This window comes from Chiloscyllium punctatum, chromosome 26, assembly GCF_047496795.1.
Source record: "Chiloscyllium punctatum isolate Juve2018m chromosome 26, sChiPun1.3, whole genome shotgun sequence".
Taxonomy (NCBI): Eukaryota; Metazoa; Chordata; class Chondrichthyes; order Orectolobiformes; family Hemiscylliidae; genus Chiloscyllium; species Chiloscyllium punctatum.
In genome coordinates this window covers 26,585,359-26,606,108 of record NC_092764.1, presented here as the reverse complement: position 1 = coordinate 26,606,108, position 20,750 = coordinate 26,585,359, and the positions used below count along the sequence as shown (strand labels likewise).

Genomic DNA, 20,750 nt, shown 5'->3' with positions numbered 1-20,750 from the left:
TGGGAAAACCACTACATGCAAGTTCCCCTCCAAGCCACTCACCAGCCTGACCTTTAAAACTATCCTCATTCCTTCACTGTTGCTGGGTCAAAATTCTGGAGTTTCCACCCTTTGTGTGTCTACCTGCAGCACATGGACTGCAGCGGTTCAAGAAGGCAGCTCATCACCACCTTCTCAAGGGTAGCAAGGAACAGGCAATTAATGCTGGCACAGCCAGCAACACCCGTATCCCATGAGTGCATGAAGAAAGGTGCTGTAACATATAAACAAAAGAAGTGATTGCTTATGTTTAAGACAAGTTGCATGATTACACAGATCAGACTGACAATCCATATTTGTATCTTTCCTTGTATTTTTGCTTCAATTATATTCAAATCAAGAGTCCATGACCAGATTAAGCGATCTGCAAAACTCAAAGACTGACAGAATAAATTCCGTGTTCCCTGGTTATATTACTCATTTCAGTTACCAGTTGTAAACCTGACACAGGAATTTCACTTGACAAACATTTTCATTGTTCTAAATTCTGTTTCAAATCATTGAATTTGTTTAATAATGCAAAGTATTTGTATTCAGTGAAGTACAGGATATTTTGGATGCTCAGATTTCACACTCCAACACTCAAAGAGGGAGTATGGGTCGCATCCCAAAAATCAAGGCAGCTCCATGATCATTTAATCCTCCAAGGTGCATGAAGTGGCTGTGAGTGGGATTCCACCCAGAAATCCCACTTAACAGAGCTGCTAGCAAAACTGAATGGCCAATAGCTATGTAGTGCCAGCAGTAGCAATGGATAGGACTGGGACTACATCCCCCGGTTATAAGTCACAAACACCATCGTCAGGAAAGCACGGTGGGGTCTCAGGGTGGGACAGGAGCTTGGGAGGCTGCTGGAGGGGTTTGGTGGGGGGGTGGGGTGCAGCACATGGAATTAGTGGTGTGGTGGTTGATAAAGCGATGGAGATCTTGATGGTGAGGCTGTGTGAGGAGCAAAGGAACACTGACAGTGGGCAGACTGGTGTGCAGCCAAAATGAAATGGGGGCTCTTGAGTGAGGAACCCCCTCCTCTTCATGACCCTGATTGTCTTCCACCAGCCTCAGTACTTTTGTTATACATCTCATGTAAGGGATTCAATAGGAACCCTGTAGATATCTCACATATACCTTTAATCACAGACATGTGGTGGCAAGGTGTGAGGAAAACCTGCAGTTTCTAATTGCCTAATATAATAAAATGTTTAATTTGTCTGCTAATAACACTTACTTTATAATAGCCAACATATGTTGCTATTAATATGACTTATAACTTCAACTGAGTCAAGTGTTGGTTCTATTCAAGTGAAGAACAATGAAATAATTTCTCCTTTTTCTCAAAACATTCTTTTGCTTTATACTATCAGTTGCCATCATCTGCCATCATTTTTTCTTCACCTGGAATGCAGTAAGGTTTTCACCTATAAAGATACAAAGTTGTTTTTAAAACATCATTCTCAAGTTGTGAGTGTCACTGGCTGTGCCAACATTTATCAGCAATCCCTGATTGCCTTCGAAGATGGGCTGATGAGCTGTCTTCTTTAACTGCTGTAGTTAATTTAATGTAGACAGACTGTGAGCACTCTTCGGGGGTTGGGGGGGGGGGGGGTGCATTCCAGGATTTTGTCCCAGTAACAGTAAAGGAATGGTCATATAATTCCAAGTCAGGACAGTGAGTTGCTTGGAGGGGAACATGCAGGTGGTGGTGTTCCCATGTATCTCTGCTATTATCCTTCTTGATGGCAGTGTCGTGGGTTTGGAAAATGCTGTCAAATGAGCCTTGGTGACTTCCTACAGAGCACTTCGTAGATGGCACACATTTCTGCCACTGTATGTTGTGGTGAAAGGGGTTGGCGCTTGTTGATGTGGGGCCAATCAAGGGGAGGTACTTTGTCCTGGATGGTGTCAAGCTTCTTGTGTGTTGTTGGAGCTGCACCCATCCACTCCTGATAAGTGCCTAGTGGATGGTGGACAAGCTTTGAGCAGCCAGGAAATAAGGTATTAACTGCAGAATTCCGAGCTTCTGCCCTGCCCTTGTGGCCTTGTGTATTTCGATGGCTATTCCAGTTCAACTTCTGATCACTTATCTGTCCAAACCTGGACACTGTACAGGTATTGCTCTGTTTGGATAGTATTTCAGTCTCTGAAGATATGATTGCAAATGGTTTGAACATTAATGCAGTCATTCCCACTTGGCGAACATTGTTAAAAATCACACAACACCAGGTTATAGTCCAACAGGTTTAATTGGAAGCACACTAGCTTTCGGAGCGACGCTCCTTCATCAGGTGATTGTGTCGCTCCGAAAGCTAGTGTGCTTCCAATTAAACCTGTTGCACTATAACCTGGTGTTGTGTGATTTTTAACTTTGTACACCCCAGTCCAACACCGGCATCTTCGAATCTTAGCGAACATTGCTCACTTCTGACCTTATGATTGGAGAGAAGGTCATTGATGAAGCAGCTGAGGATGATTGAACCTAGGACAGTAACCTGAGGAACACATGCAGAGATATCCTGAAACTGAGATGACTGACTTCCAACAACCACAGCTATTTTAATTTATACCAAGTATGACTCCAACCAGCAGATGGCATTCTTCTGATTTCCATTGACTCTCATTTTGCTCAGGCTCTCTGTTGCCATACATAGGCAGATGCAGCCTTAATACCAAGGATAGTCACACCTAGCTCACCTCTGGAGAGAGATGTTTGTCTATTTTGGACCGCCATTGTGATGAGTCAGGAGCTGAGTGGCCCTGGCAAAATCCAACTGAGTGATGATGGTCAAGTTATGGAGCAGTAAATCAGGCTTGACTGCAGTGTTAATAATCTCTTCATCACTTTATTAATCTCCAAGAATAAACTGATCAATAGATAATTAGCTAGGATGATTTTGCTCTGTTTTTTTGTGTACAGGACACACCAGGACAAACTTACACATTGCTGGTTAGATGCCAGTGTTGTAACTGTCCTGGACCAGCTTGGTCAGAGGCATGGTAAACTGTGGAGCACAAAACTTTATTCCTATTGCCAAAATGTTGTCAGGGTTCAGAACATTTGCAGTATCCAAAGCCATCAGCTATTTCTTGATGTGCAATGAATTGAATTGTGTGAAGACTGCCAATCTGTAATGCTGGGGATCTCCAGAGGTGCCTGGAGTGAACCATCCACCGATCACCATGAAATTTGTTGCAAATGCTTCCATGTTTAGGAGTTGTTTTTGCCACAAAGCCTAGTCAGATTTCTTGCCATATTTTACCAAACGTTCTTAATTACCTACCTAACCCAATGGCACCCGCTCAATCTGATTCTCTCCCTCCATTTTACCTCATGCAATTCCTGGAACAACCTAGCCAAAGGACTAGCATCGTTTGCAACCACGCCATCTTTTACAGACTACTGTGCACTCAGACAACCACTGGCATTTACCTTCATTGGCAATTTAATGGCACAACAGTTACAAAGCTATGCTGCTCACAGCACATAAATGGCATGGTTGACAATCCTGGCATTTTCAAATTCATTCTCAACTCTAGTTCACCATCAGTTTTCATGGCCTTAGCCACACTCTATCTTAAATCCTCTGTAAATCACAGCTAGACTGTCCCCAGTGTCTACTGTAGACTTGGAGGGGATCTTCACATGCAGGCAAACAATCGGACAATTTCCAACATGAGGCTTTAATTATAATTAGCAAAAGTGAACTCAAAATTAATAGAGGCTGCCGTTGTCCCCCAAAGCGCAAATCAAATCGTAATGAATGAATATTCGGCTGCCTGTTGTAGCCGGTTCTCACCTGCTGAAACTGAATGTTAATCAGGTCCTGTCTGCCTTGCAATAGTTGACACTGCTGGGTTCTGTCATACATGAGGACAGCTTTCTCCTCCTCAATGTCCTTATCCTCAGCAGACCACTTCCAATTCCCCAGTTCCTCAGCATCTATCACATCACCTCGCTGGTTGCTCCAATTATGCAAAGCACAGCACACCAGGATGATGCGTCACACTCTAGATGAATCATATTCACCACAGACCTCAGAACAATTTTGATGAACAGCCCCTAGACATGGCTGAAGAGATCCTTGACTCCTATCTTTGCAAATGCCAATGGACGACTTGCAATTTTCCTGTTGCTAATGACCCTGCATGATGGACTGCTGCCCACTTCCCAGATTGCATTCGTAAAAATTCCCTGACTATTAGCATCCTAAATGGATGAATAACCATGGCCAAGACCCTGGACTGTGTGCAAACTCTGCCCATGACTGATAGCACCAGGACCCCTCACCAACCTCTGCCCACTTTTGAACATGGCCATCTGGTCTAATAAATGTGCAATGTGTTTGCCATGCAGACCGTTGGCACTTGCTGGCAGATTGATGTCTCGGTGTGTGTTGTATAGCAAGGTGTTTGACCCAACCCTGACACATTCCTACGAAAAAGCAGGCCAAGACAAGGAAAGTGAAGGCAACACCCTGAGGTACAGCCTGACCCAATGTGAATTCAATCCTCATCCAATTTGTGAATGGGTGCCTGGGTGTGCAAAGTGTCCTTGCAGCAGCATTTCAATGCTCACTGCTTGTGCACCTGGCAATACAAGTCTGTGCTTCCCCAGCATCCTGCAAGTGGATTGAAGAGGTACCATAACGGTCGTGAAGGATCGGAAAATGTGAGATGCCAATGTCCTTGAATAAGGGTTGCATGTGGCTGGTGCCCATGGATCTTGCCCTGAGATGCTGCTTGGTGCTGAGGAACATAGAGGCTCATCACAGCCAGTGATGAGCTGAAGGTACCGGCTACCCAGTCTGACATGTCACAAATTCTCAATGCCTAGTTTGTTCAGCTCATTTGGTAATATAGGAAGTTAGATATTAATTATTTAAGTTGCACTGTTAATAAGGTGTTTGACAAGCTATAACACCCTTTCACTGGTAATTTTCTGCTCAGCAGATACATTAGAAGATGCACGGAGTTGATCCTGATGCCAAGACAGACCTTGTAGAACTTCCTGCACAATTCTACCACAAATCCCATTATTCCCCACATCTCTTCCATCCAGTGTTTCTCACTTTGTGTCTCTCTTATGGCAATTACATATGCTTCTACAATAAACTCCATTTTGGAAAAAGCCACCTACTAAAAAAGATCTATTTTGAAATGTATGAAAAGAATTTAAGATTCAATAGTGAGAGTTTATACACCTCCAAACATGCACTATTTAAAGTTACCTCCCATTCCAAACATGGAAACTGAACTTATATGGGGGACTAGTGACTTCAAATGTAGGAGTAGAGTAGCATATATTTGGCTGATATCTCCACCTCCTTGCTCTCTAGAGTTTGTGATTATTACTCTTGTGACAGAGAAAGCAAACTGCTGGGAATTGAGTGCAAACTCAAAGTTGCACTAATAAACCAATTTGAACACCAAGCAAACTGACCTGTAGAAAATACCAGGTAATTTCACAGGTGCAACATGTCAATGCAAACAAACAACAGGATGGATGTGCAAGCAAGAGATCTTCCTCCATGTGAATGAAACAGCACTACCACTCTTAAAGGAGCCAATAACCTTATTGAGGTGGCTTATTATAGCCCCAGGAGGTACAGCCATTCCTCTGTCAGCTGTTAGCAGCAACAACACCAACAATAAAACAACTATAAAAGCAATTAAGCTGGAGTATGAAGATCACCAAATAGATCATCCTAAGAGCAGATCTGACAGAGCCATGGAGAATGTAACGTTACGTGGAAGGCAAAAATGTGAGAAAATTCCAAAACAAGTATATAATGAAAGGAGTGAAAGAAAGTTAACATCTATTAAAAGATTAATTATTTCTAACATGAAATATTTACCTGTTTGACTTTAATATACTGGTGCCTTCAGTACTTGTATCATTAGAAGCATTTCCATGGAAAAGAGTTGGTACATAATATGCACAGTAGTTGCAACATTTAATGAAATAACTGAAAAATATGGAGAACAGAATTATGTTTAGAATATATTCTATATATTTGATAACTTGCATTAAAACTTTTCAAACTGAAGAATGCTTCAATTGAAGATTTATAAAGGTGTTAGTTTAAAAATAATTTTCATATTTACCATCATCTTGATACACAGCACCCAATCACTACCTCATGAAGAAGGGTGTCCATAAATCTGAATATCATTGTGCTTTCTACCAAAAAAAAATCAATAATGATGTCAGAAGAGGATTCAAATCATCAATATGTACTTCAATCAACTTTCCTAAACATTAGCAAATTATAATGACATTTTATGATCTTGCCTTTCAGACACCGAACCGATTACATTGCAGGCAGTTTAATGTTTAATCGAATAAAGTGTTCAAACTTCAGAAATTTTATTAAACATAAAGTTTAAGAGACATTATTTAAATATAAAATGAAGAATACATTTGTATTGACAAATATATACCATAATTAATTATACCATAATTTAAAAACTAACAGTCGAGAAAGGTTTGGAATTCTGATTTTTGATTAATAGCTTCTAATATGATCAATAATTTTTATAACTATGTATTGAACAAATTTAGATAATAATATCAACTGTCTTACTCAAGTATAATCTTTTTTGGGCTCTCGCAAATAAAAACAATAATGTGTTTGGGTCTGCTAATTAATTACATATGCAAAGTTCAATATCAACTTTAGTCTTTTTGTAGGTTGGCTGCATGAAAACGATGCCACTTTAATTTTGTTTTTTTCTTCTGAGACAGTTTTTTCTAAGTTGTCCAGGCATTTTTTAATTAACTCACCAAGCATTTACTCTAAGCATGATTCACCCTTTTTTTTGTCACAGAAAGGCAAAGTGCGTGCCACAATGACCCTGAACAATCATGTAATCAATTTTAAAAATATTCACAAGTGCCTTTTAGGCACTATGGATGGATAATAATATGCAATTCCACTAATGCTCAAAGGATAGATCCGTGAGAATAAAATGAAATTAGGGAAAATGTGGTGTTATTGGAGCGCTGTTCACATCTAGACCAGGGATTGGGATAAGGACAAAGTTAATTGCATTTCCAGATGACAAACCACTCACCTCGGAACTGAATGGCTCTTTATGAAAGCTATCAGTAATAAACTGTAAATCTCAGCTATGATTGCAAATAAAGGTCATGCCCCTTGTGCTGCTGATGTCCCCTGTCTTATTATATTCCCCGGATCCTTTTCAGTCCTTAAGGTACCTAAGCTCAAAAAAGCAATCAATACCGAAAATACTTTTTTCCTTTTTTTTCCACTGTGACACCCATCCCTGTACTTTGATAATCATAAATATCTCATTTACAAAACAAGAGGAATTTTTGATGCTTGGGAGAAAATCCCTGTCAAGATGTTTAACCCTCAAATGCCAAATAGCTAAAAGTATCTGTTAAAAGCAGTTCCACAGTTAAATAAAAATGCACACAACATTAAGCCTTATGCCTCTCGTAGTTGATTTAAAAGATGCATTCAGCTCTCCAATCACAACTGCATTGGAATAAAGGTATTCTTATATTGTATTCAACATGCATTTTTGCCCAGCAAGTTGCAGAATAAGTTACAGGTAGTTTCATAGGAATGTAATTTTATTACACTGTAAATCTGATGGACTTTTGGGGTCTTACAGCTCATGATTGATGTGTTGTCTTCTTCTGGAACCACAACAACAAGCAACTTAGTAATGGGCCTTCCCACAACTGCCTCATACAGACGACTGCTATAAATTACGAGAGAAATGTCCAACATTGTGCCTGTGATGAATTTTGGCAGGATAGTTATAAAAACTTCATACATCAAAAGAGAGGGGATAGCAATCAAATAAGAGTGTTGGGGGTTGGGAGGAGGTGAGAGGTGGCAGAGGGGGTTGGGTGAGTAATCAACATGGTAAACCCAGGTGTGCAGATTTTTGCAAATGTCCAATTGACTGGAAAACATTAAATACCTGTGAATCGGTGCAACGCTTTTTGTTTCATTTCTTTTATGTCCCAAGCTCCTTGATAAAAATGAGGGTTTTTTTTCAGAATTATCATGTAAATCGAAATAATGTGTACAATGCAATTCCTCACAATTAATGACAAATTCTGTTGCAACTTTTTTTTTGGTCCTACCCCTACAAATCAAAAGGTTACTTATTTGGATAGTGAATTATTATTTAAATTAGAAGGATTCGTGTTACTACCTATACTAATGGAAAGTAAATCTAACGGCCTATAATATTCTTTTATCAATGCAAATCAATGGATGCAACACTATTTTTTCCTTCGTAGTTTTAAAACTGTACACCCAAATCAATGTTACTACACTAACCATGAGTTTTCAAAAAATAATCTCTTCATTAACCAAACAATTTTGGGCTTGACTTTGTGATTTCCACATTGAAATTGTTTTTTAACAGAGGTTGCTATCCTCTTCATAATAGACCCTCTGTAATAGCTAATGAAGGTAATGAAATATGACATGCAGTTTGGCCCCTGACCATGGAATGCTCCCCCCTCCCTCAGTATCTTGAACAAAGCCGAAACAGATGTAGCTACTTTGTGGTTTAGCGCTGACGTATGCTACTAGGCCAGGTCATTAAGTTCCCAGATATTAAAATCTGCACATTGCAAATGTGCAATTCTCCGACAAGAGACTGTCCCAATAGTTTCTCAATACAGAGGAAAATCAAGTTAATGACATGTCATGGCCGAATCAAGAGGCCTATAATGACGCACAATTCTGAGGGTTTGTTATTAACACAGCTGTATTGGTAGTCTCAAAATGGCTTGAACGCATGCTGCATCAACACTAAAAGATACTATTAATACATGATATAGATATTCAATTGATAACATATAGGGGTCATGATAATGAAAAATACAACAAAAGGCACTATGTTTTAAGGCACTACCTTTTAATTTCATTTAGTATTGCAACACGTATATACTTTTGTGCACTGGATAAAAAAGGCTCTAAATCTTTAATGTTACACACCATGCTCCAGCTCAACACTTCTGGAGGAGGATAAAAAATATCATGCCTCTAATCACAGCATACACGCAGTATTGCTCATGCACCTATGTGGGTTTCTGTATGCACTTGTTCTTCTGCAATGTACATGACACATCTCATAAATAAATTAAGATAAGCCATTGCATGGTAAACCATCAATTTACATTTTTGCTAATTTAAATTGTACCTTAAAGTACGATGGATACTTGCTGAAAGAATTGAATGCTGCACTGTGGATGACCGCAAAGCAAGATATAAACCAGTTAGAAGACTGTATATAAATTATTTCATGTTTCTGTCACCTCCTCAGCTCCTGGAGCACAAGGCCACATTAAATTTATTCTTTCAAGTGCTTTTTGGGCCCCAGAAAGGCCTGCTATGAAATAATCAATCTATTAAATAAATCATTCCATGTGTTAGTGATTGACATTATTGCAAGAACATTAGAAAATATCAGGATTTATTCTTTTTTGAAACTGTTTATAGCTAAAGAGATGATTTACTGATCCTAAAATGATGCATTATGAATGAAATCATAAACAGACTGAAAGGCAAGATAGTGTGTGCAAGCATTTTAAGTTGCCTTGATATATTTTTGTGGAAATGTGTATCAGTACCAATGAAATAATAGCTAAAGGACTATGCAAGTAATATGCCAACTTTATTCCATTTCCACTTCCAGTTTATTTTTAAATTCTTCATTTTAATTGTGGTCATTTAAGTCTCACATTTTAAAGGCACTTTAATCTGCAGCAACAAACATAGTACAGATACGATAATGAAATATCAGCCCTGGAACTGCAAAACACTTTTCAATTCAGTCAATTTTCCTTAATGGAATAGTTGAATGTTGCAACTGTATTACTAGAAGTGCAAGTTCTAACCAAAATTACATATTTTACTCTTTGACTATATTGTATTAATCATAACCACACGAAACATCATGCACCCTGTGGCTGTTGTGGTAGTTTTAACTTTCTCACAAAAGATTCAGCCATCAACAGTATTTTAAATTTATATTTTGTGAAGTGAGCCAAGAACTTCATTACCATCAAGATCGTCATGTATATCCTTTTTCATAAATATATATCCTGTGGAAAAAAGTTCCTCTAATTGGGTGAGATTTGACTGCTTGATGAAACAAAATCACAGTTATTAAACTGAAGTTTTCTGCACCGTTTTCAAATATTGGCTGCTGTAAATAACAAAAGGATTGCTATTTTGCTATGGATACTGTCTGAGGCTAATGCAGCATCATAGATGTAATAATATGAAACCAAGCCCCCTCCCCTTACCATAAGCAAGCCCCAGTCTTCCAGAATTAACCATATTTTTGGTTGCTCACATGACAGCCTCATATCATTCATAAGATGTACCAAAGGGTCAAGTTACATTTCAATACAAGATTATTTTTCACATATTTTTGTCATTTCTACAGTTTGATTTTCTTGGTAGAATTTTACATTTATTTTGAATTATTCTTTGCCTGAATATTTACAACCTGATTTGACAGTAAAAGCAAATTCGTTTTTCTTCAGATATATCTGAAGTTTTTATGGATTTTTCATTCATATTAGAATGTACTAATCCTGTAACTTCGATACATAAAATGAAAAAAAAAATGCATCTTCTCAAAACCTAAAGGATAAGTCTCCATTATGTTAAAATATTAATTTTGTGGTATTTGGTCTGTAAAATGTTCAAATACAGAACATTATAATTCAGCACGCTGAGAGTAAGACAGCAGTTTTGTGCATTGTGATCTTAATGCATGCATATTTGATGTATGCTTATATCCAACAGCTATCCTTTCCATTTTTGGTTGTGCACTAATATTAAACGGAAACAGCCAGAAATGTGACAGCCAATGTTTTTCAGAGAGAAATTTATTCCATCCTGATGCTGGTACTTTTACACATTTAAGCTGTGGTTTACTGCATTTCTGAGTAGAAAATTGCTTGGTATTTAAAGCCTCTGACCTATAACCTGCACAGTACACAATCCCACATCCATACTAATACAAGAGTACATGATATTCAGCAAAGATATTGCTTGCAAGCTTAGAAAAAGTATAGCATATACAAACCTGTAATAGCTTCACATCAGAGATGAAACTGCTAACAATGTAATACATAGCTGGATAATAAAACAGGCACAGGAGATAAATATCTCAACAAAATGCAGGCATTAAAAAAACGATTCCATTGCATACAATTTAACTCAGTATTCCTTAGTTTGCATTTTATTTGTTTAAATTCTGCATGTGATAATTGATTTACAATAATCTAGTTTCTCAAATTTATCAAAAAAAACCTATTGGTTTGCGTGTGAATATAAAAGAAATGAAAATATCTTTTACAATATGGTCAGTCTTCACCATAATTCTTGCAAGTATACACCAATGATAGGGCAAATATGCAACATATGAAATATAGGGTCACATTTTTAGAAAATGTGATCAGCTTATTCATAAGATTGTTTTATTCAACTAATACATTTGTACATATATAAAATACATATATCTAAATTGTGTGTTTGTGTATATTAGTTCCTTCTGCACATTATTGCTATTTTGCATAAAAACGAACAAGAGTAGGAAAAGGGTTTGAAATCAAATCATGACAATGGCCCTAAGGGTGGCACAAACTATTTCTAATTGTTTGCTTATTGACACCAATTTATCACAGGGCACTTACTGAATAAAGGTTTCTGCAATACATGACACTTCGTTATGTCAGTTTTTACCTCCTGTTACAGCCCACATTCGAAAGAAGTGCTGAAAACTCTCAGACCAGAAATGAGCAGCCTATTAAGATTTGAAAAGCTGTCATCCAAACAGAAAAGACTTGCGTCAGCCACAGAGGATATATTTTAACTGCCTGTCCACAAAACTTTAATAATGCTGTCTTGCTCTAATCTGTGCGAGAAAGACAATTTTACTTCTTCTATTAACCTGAAGTGATTACAATGACTTGATGGTGTTGCCTTATTTCATGGAATATTAAGTTCAAATTCTGTTCACTGTAAGAATGATAAAAGTAACTAGTACTATATGTGCACCCTCCCCTTCCCAAAAGAAAAGAATAGCCCTAAGTGACAGAAATATTTTATTCTCATTGCAAGTATGATGTAATCTATCCATGGAATGGTTTTGTCAAATTAGCTTTAATGAATTAGGAGAAGTACATCTGGTTACTGTATATTTTCATATCAGATATAATATCTAATTCTTTGTTTGGAAATCCACATTCAAATGGAGTCATTTCAATGCTGAAAATTTATTGCATCACATTAAAATATTTCTTCATATAAAAGGACATATAGTAACATTGACCACTAGTGTCACTACTGCTTGGATTCACACTTACTTTACAGAACTATAGGCTTGTGGTATAATGCATTTGCATTTTATTGGTGTTGGTTTTGTGAAATGTAATTAAATGGCTTTTTTCATAGAAGAAGCTGGTACCTATAATAAACAAACAAAATGAAGCTACATGTTAATTATCATATGAAAGAGTAATACTTTAATATATAAAATAAAGGCAATATTATTTGGGTGATAATATGCATTTAAACTGATGATTCAATATTTCTTAATCATTTACAAAGCTAGTTTCTCTTTTTAACCAAATAGACAATTGGTGCCTACCATATATAGGTACATGATTTGAATGAAAAATTGTCCGGTACTCAACTATGGTAAGATTTCTGAAACAACCTCTAACCAATTACAGCATTTATTTTAAAGATATATCAGTTTACAACATAAGAAAAGCAGGGTGCTTTCAGGCAAACACATTAAGCAATACACATTCGATATAGCAGCCTACATTCTACCGGCTGTGCTCACGTTGAACAAAATAAGTCATAAACAGTATTTCAATTACTAAACAAAATGAATTGGAGAAAAATTAAGGGGAGAATCTAACAAATATAAGATTAAAATAGAATTATAAAAATGACTGAAATACACAATGAAAGAGATAGATTGAGTGGTGGAATTCTTTGATGTCTGGATTCCAATTATACCCCTGACTGAGTTCAAAGAAAATATGAAGAAGGTATATTTTAGAAGGCACTATACACATCTTTGGTCTCAGCACTAGTCCTTTTTACCCTCATTTCTATATGATTCCTAGGGCTGGCATTTCTTCATCAAAATACTCTAATTTGATTCACACTTTGAAAAAAATGCTTTTTCAGCTGTCATATTTCCTTTACAAGCCATTCACTAGGTCCAAGAAAAAAACAATGGGATGAATGAGACCGCTATATACAAACTTCATAATTTTCAGACTAATTTGAACAAACAAAACAAATGTGAGTCGTTGAATACAATGCAATCTATTCCATCCACAGTGAAATTTTTTGTAGCATCAGTTACTGAGCTGAAGTATATGAATTAAAATGTAAAAATTTACTTCGATTAAAATGTACTTTCTATTTAGAATGCACATTACATTAATAAAGAATCAAACTAAATTGATGAATGATTAAATCATCTAACAAAATATAAAACTGGAAGACTAATATGTTGTATCAAACACCCATTTTATAAATATGCAACGTTACAGCACAATACACATTAAAGATTTTAAAAGAAATGTTTTGTCTAGTGATTTGCACTTTAATTTTTATACATTATAACTTAGCAAAGATTACTCTTTAAATGTATTGTATTTCAGAACAAAGATTAGTATGCAACATCAATTCTAAAGTGAATCTGTAGTTGATAGATAATAAACCAAACACCTTTATGCTGCAAAGACACTACAGTACTTATTTGTTAAAATTGCTAAATTCATTTATTTTTGCCAGTAGATGACTAGTATAGCAAACACTTTAATACAAGTAAAAATATGAATATTCTCAAATGATACGGATGCATTATAACCATTTAGGTACAAATGTCAATGCCTCCATTTTGTAAGGTGCTTCTCTATTGCAAGTTAAATAAAGGAAACATGATTTTATGTTCATTGCTTAAGGTTGCATTTTCACAAATACTTATTAGGATTTGGTTGATTGTTTACAAAAAAGCCCCTGCTAACTATAATAAAACCTCCCACAGGTAATAAGAAATATATTTGATAGGCATTAAACACAAAAGCAGCAGCCAAGTTTAGTAAGCAAGAGAAGTAGAAAAAACACTGCGGAATAGATAACAAGGACATGCTTTTTACTTGAGAATAAAGCATGCCATGCAGAAGCAAGTGATGAAATTATTGCTAACTGAATAGGACAATTCCCACTCATACCAAAGACATCCAGTGTAAATCGCAAAACGTTAACTGACCATTTATCGAGAATTTCTTATTTAACGATGGAAATATTTAGACTCAAAAAGCTATTGTATAAAAATTACATTAATTTAACGAATAGGAAAGGTAGATGCTTTTTTGACCTCATCCCATAATCTAGTCACACATTCTGTACATACATTGTTTGAAATCATACACATACCAAAATAAAATTAATAGCAACCTCAACCATGATAGAATTCTTTATTTTCATGCCATATATCAGATATTTTTAGTACCTTCATTTAGAGATAAATCAACACATTAGGTGAATGTGAAAAATGTTAATCTAAATTCTACAAACCTAAGTGTCACGACAAGCATGTATGCTGCATTGAGCATAACAAGACGAAAGGGGTTATTGACACTCTGTTGTCTCAAACCACTCTGAATACATTTCACATTTCATCAGTTTTGTCTTTCCTGCCACGGGTGAAGGCGATCAGAGCAGACACCCATTAGATTTTTCATACAATTTTTTCATGACACGTTGGCAGGATGATGGCAATTTTGAAATCTTACCAAATGAGAAAATGTCAAGAATTGAACTGACATCAATAGTCGTCAAGGAGACAGGCAATATAAAAATAAAGCTTACTTAATTCATAAGTAATCAACATTCCTTTTATAGCAATAAAAAAATTAGAGATTATTTTGGAAAAAAATCTATCTTCATTTACCAAAATTTAGCAAATTACCTGAGCTATTCTTTGTTTCATTTACATCTAATATCAATATGATTCTTCAGGGAGTCCACAACAAAATGTAATAATAACAAAAATGCATAGTATAGAACATTAAACAAAAAGGCATTGCTTTTTTGGGTTCAGCAAATCTAAATTTGAGTGATTCTGTTTAAAAAAAAATCTGAAAAGAATTAAAAGTAATGCCTGTGTATATTAGCATAAAAATCATTAAATAAAAAGGCAGTAATAGCAAGAAGAAAGGCACAAATTTTGAACAAAAACACAATTAGCTGGACCCTGGGAAAAAAAAACTCATAAAAATGTATTGGAGAAACAGTTAATTTCTGAAAAAGTCAAAAGCACTATGAAGCTGTCTCTGTATTTGAAATAATAGTCTAATGTATGTATCATACATATGCATTGAAACATACAACTACAAAATCTTTCAAGGATAATAGTCAGAATGCTCCTTTGTTAGCATGAGTCAAATACAATATCCTTCTGTATTTATTGCTGTTTTAGAATTAAAACTATAAACAAAGAACATTTACAATAGAGAAAATATGCCACTACCTTCTCCAGGTTTTAAAAACTAAGAAAATTGCCAATATATCACTAGATTCCAATAAAAAATCCTTTGTCTAAAAAGCTCTCATTTTACACAATAGTGAGATACGCGAAGCCTTAAAATCAGATTTGACAAAGCAGAGAAGATAGACTGCAATGCCATCTACAGGCATTAATTTGCACAAGCAGCCATTTAAAATCATGAACTCAGGTCTTTGAAAATTTAAAATTATTTGCTCACAAAACAAAAGTATGGACTGTAGTTATTTATAATTATATGGTAAAGACATCCATTAATTATATGCAATTTAGTAGTGCCTTATATTGTATTTCTTACTTACTCGAAATGTGAATAGAATGGTATCAATGGGAGTGTAGCTTTTAGTTGAACACTATTTATGTTGGAAATGCATAGCAAAATGTTCGATAAATAAATTGACTTTGCATTTCACTGTCCACAGAAATTTATTATTTAGTACAAATATAATGAGCCTAATTCAAGTTCACTGATTCAACTGAAGAAACAGGATCGTGTACATTCATTTTCAACATTTCTGGTATTGTTCAGCTTTGGAACAATCATTAACTACAAATTTCTAAAGGCATACAAACACCTTATAAATATATGTTAATGTTCAATGACAAAACTCAGGGTCAAAAGAGTTAAGTCATTATACTGTAACTGAGGAAGGCAAAAAGGTTTCAGGAAGAAAAATCTGGAAGGTATTCAGTTGGGGTTGACCGAGCCAGACTAGTAGTCAGTATTAATTTCCTTTCAGTTATTTTTTACGTAGTACCATTTTTGTAGTCAAGAAAAGGCTTATCCTATGTTATTTCATGGTAATATATAGTAATCATAGCCATGGAAACACAAGTGACTACTAGTGTGCAAGATGCACTGAGTTTAATAAAACTCAAAAACTATGATATACATTAATGATCCAGGAAGCCACTTCTTCTGTTACATCCATCATCAACACAAAAAAATGAAGACTTTGACAGCATTATAGAATGACTTCTGATCTTGTCAGTAATTTGTAGCTTATAATTAATATTATAAAAATCCGTATGAAAACTGCAAAGTAGGAGTTGCTTTTTTTATACAGCCATATTAAAAAGAAAATTACTACACACTCCATAAATTGTTCATTGTTAGAGCATGCATGAACATGTACTAAACATGCAAAACTATGGAATAAAATTTAAAATTCATCTAAGAATATGTTTTGGTTGACAACTGTGCTCAATTGAAGGACATTGCAAGATTTGTTAGTTTAAATGTTAATAATTACAGGTGATTAGATTTTGAACCAAGCTCTTGAAAGGGGAAAAGAATAGGTTTACATGTGAATAAAATATGTGGCATATTGTAAAGGAAGAGGCATCAGGTTTATTAAAGTTGCCTCTGTTGTTCTAGAAATTATTCATCCTGCTATTCTTGTGCATCTGTTTACATCAATACTCATAGATATATATTTTGTCATTAAACTGAATTGTTTATTCAAGACATAATGTTAAACTTCCTGCAATGGCATGTTTTTAATTCAGTCCGATTTTATATTAATAAGGAATCTACTCTGTGATTGATCAACAATAAAGGAGGTGTGGAACTTCCAAAAATGTTGATAGAGAATAAAAATCAGAAACAAACCAGCAATTTGTGATATGCACATTAACTTCAAAAATATTCACTGAAGATCATGGAGAAGACAAACCTTTAAGAAAGCATATAAGGATCTTTGAACCTGACCAAAACCAACAAAATCTCGTGTTTTAATTATTGAAAAAATTAGCAAAACATAGCACCGACACAGCTATGCTGGGTAGTCTAAAATACTGTTTTTCTGTGTGCGCAATGCACAGAGTCTGCTAAAATTATCAAGCCATTCGGTCAGCTGAAAATGTCACAAACGTAAGTAATAAATTTTAAAACAATGCATAGATGAATTACAATATTGTGGTAATACAAGTCAGTGTCTGGTTTAGGTGTTAAAAAAAAAGGACAACAAAAACACTTTTAAATTTGCTATTTATGCTCAAATCATTGCTTCGTACCTTTCAGTCCGAAACAAACATCAAGCAAAATTGTAAGTTGCTGTTATATTGTGTTAATTCAGATTTCTGATCTGCTTTTCTAATTATAAATAATTCTTCCTAAAATCCTTGTTACCAAAATATTTTGGAAAAGTAATTTAAAATATCCATTGTCCTAAATTGTCCACAATAGACTAAAAGAAACTATCATTTATGCAGTTTATGCTACCAGCAACACTTGTTCATCACATAACATCTTTTGCTAAATATTAAAGCCTGTACCTGTGTTAAAATAAACTAATTAATCAGTAATAGGCCCTAATTAACTTACTGCCTTTTCAATGATGACACAATGAACGGGATCACCTGTGCTGTGATAAACAATAACTTTACTGAAATTTCCTAATACTTAAATGTTGTATTTTGTATAACAGCAGCTCCATACCTCAATAGTTCAAATTGAGTTACTACTAATAGCCAACTATTAAATCTGTAAATAAACTGAAAAACCCCAAATGATCATGTGGAGTTTACAACAGATGGGGATGATACAGAACAACTGCTATCACCTTTAAGGTAACAATAGATTCATTGTAAAGGAAATGTCTTCACTGCATGGCAACTGGAAAAGACATAACTAGTTATGTTTTTAATAGTGTACATACATGAATATAAGGATTATGTCAAGTTCATGTTGAGACAACCATTAAATCAATATACCACAATAAAAGTGTTTAAATGAATAAAATACATGGTGGGAAGTATTTTACTACATTGCATCTGAGACATCCAAATTGCTTATGATCAAAACCTGAAAGTACAGGAGTACTCAGAAATAACCATCATAGATTTATGATTACTGAAGATCAATATCAGTTATTGATTTGTAAATTACTAATGAAATCAGATGAGTATTTCCTTTTCTCTAGTATATTCCTCAATTGATGTAACACGTTTTTCACTTTTTTATCTCACATCAGTGTGATGTTTGCTTTTGGTAGCTGGGGAATCACTGTTGAATTTTATAGTTAACCAATAATAAACCACAAACTTTAAAAAAAACTACCGCTGTTGTGAAGAGCGGTGGGGGGTGGGGGGGAAGGGGTTCATGAAATATCATGCTGCAATGTATGTATTAATCTGACATCACTTTTTGCAGGCTAAAGTAAAGTGTTTTCACATTCTGATATGGCTAGCGAAATTCCTAAGAAATCAAAAATTACTATCTGAAGTTCTGATAAAGACACGCTCTCATCATTGACACCTCCGGGCAAGGCCATCTAATAGGGACAAATTGCCAATGACTGCCCAAGCAACTACCACAGACTGCTGATTTGTGGATTGATACTGATGTTTAATGATCCCCTTGGGTGGATCAATAGTAATAATCCTCTTTTCTGCCTTTCTTTCTTATTGGCACTACAGACTAGGGTTTCGGTGGGAGCTCTGTCACAATTGTAAGCTTACAGTGTGTTGCAAAGCAAACATTCTACAAGTTAAAACACCAAGTAGAGAACAAACAGTTTCATTCTTTACACATAAAAACTTTTATTTTCCTTGATTTATGGCATTTCAAAATTAATAAATATCTGGTATATCTGTGTAAAGCAAGGAATTTTCCCTACATTTCTAAATTTTGTCTGAATTGTTATATTTTTCACTGGCAGGCTATATTTTATCTTTTAAAATTATTTTTATTAGTAAAACCATGTAGAAGTTAAAATTTGGAAATATTTTCAATTCAACAAAAGTAACAGTAATTTTGACATTTAAACTAAATTCTGTCAACTCTCAACAAATATGTATATAGGGAGCCGGGGAAAACCTTTTATAGAATCCAGACTTCAATTGCAAACACATGTCTGTTTTAGTCACTCGTGGCAATATTGTTATAACTTAGCTTTAGATATGTTAAATAGAAACACTATAGATTTGCTATTATTAATAAATAAAAATACCAACCATAATACAAGTAGAAATATGTGTTATATACTTAATTCACCTTCTTTTATTTGCATACTGTTGTAGCTTCTGTAAAATTCAGCAATAAATTTTGATTGTCAAGCTAAGCTTCATGTTTAATAATCATAAAATTCCATGCAAATAGATTCAGGTTTAAAAATTATGATGAAGTAAAGTGAAAACAAATAAAACTGAGAAGTACTATCAATTTTTTTCTTAAAATTTCAGCCTTAATAAAGAATACATTCCGACAGCCCCTGGCACTAATCAACCTTATACGGTAAATCAAAAATCCTCTCCTTCTTACTTGCATAAGCGATCACATTCAATTCATTACATCATTATGTCATATCCATACTAATCTCTGCCCTCACACCTCCGTGGCTTTGACATGCAAATGAGCTAGAAAAGCGCACATTAAAAAACAGTGCAATCATGTCATGATTCTGAGCTTCAAGCCCCCCTCTGCACACAGGGTTTGTGATCAGAAGAAACAACAGCAATCTGTTGAGGATCAGACGCTGAGGCAAGGAGGAGGGGAGATGGATACACACATACACGTGTCACAAACGCAGCCTCTGTGCCTACTTTGCATATTCACATGATTTCCATGCTCATCTGCTTTGGCAGTGAAGTACAAGTTTTTTTAAAGTCTCGCACTCTGAAGACATAAATAAAACGAGGTAAGGGATAGAACTGCCTTACCTCAGCTTGTTTGCCTTGTGCTCTTGCCTTGGAATTCCCTGTGGCTGCTTTGAATTTTGAGCTCCATCCTTCAAGGTTTTGCTTTCCCCTCCTCTCCCTGAGTTGTGACTGGTATATAAAAAATAAAAAGACAACTACATGTTAAGCCAGCAGGCAAGACATCATGAAGCCTTGGATAGGGGGAGGGAAGAGAGGAGGGGTGGGTCACAGTTAAACGCTTTACAAAGGAAAACCTGAAGGCTTTCACAACTTGTAAGAGTCACTTTTCCAGACGGTGCTCTGAGGAGTTGGTGGTTGGGGCTAGAACCACAATGCAAACACAAGCCTGGGGTTAGAAAAACTGAAAGCAAAAATTACATACGTGTATATATTCAAAACTGGGTTCTCTTAGCACAAAAATAACCAATAAATAAATAAATATTCTAGGCACAAATTCAGACCAAAATATCATTTAA

At 35.4% G+C, this 20,750-nt stretch overlaps 1 long non-coding RNA gene across 5 annotated transcripts in view; it reads right to left on the bottom strand.

Annotated features, from left to right (window-relative positions):
• LOC140496351 (uncharacterized) overlaps positions 1-20,536 on the bottom strand; it is a 207,244-nt gene extending 186,708 nt beyond the window's left edge. The window contains exons 1-7 of one of the 5 annotated variants that reach the window (XR_011964243.1): positions 20,296-20,536; positions 12,407-12,507; positions 11,735-11,862; positions 11,125-11,174; positions 9,226-9,268; positions 6,139-6,214; positions 5,889-5,999 (exon numbers count right to left, since the gene is read on the bottom strand). This is a non-coding gene — a long non-coding RNA (uncharacterized lncRNA). The remainder of the gene's footprint in view (positions 1-5,888; positions 6,000-6,138; positions 6,215-9,225; positions 9,269-11,124; positions 11,175-11,734; positions 11,863-12,406; positions 12,508-20,295) is intronic. The other 4 variants (XR_011964244.1, XR_011964246.1, XR_011964242.1 and 1 more) reach the window with 4 other exon arrangements.
• Between the last annotated feature and the right edge of the window lie 214 nt (positions 20,537-20,750).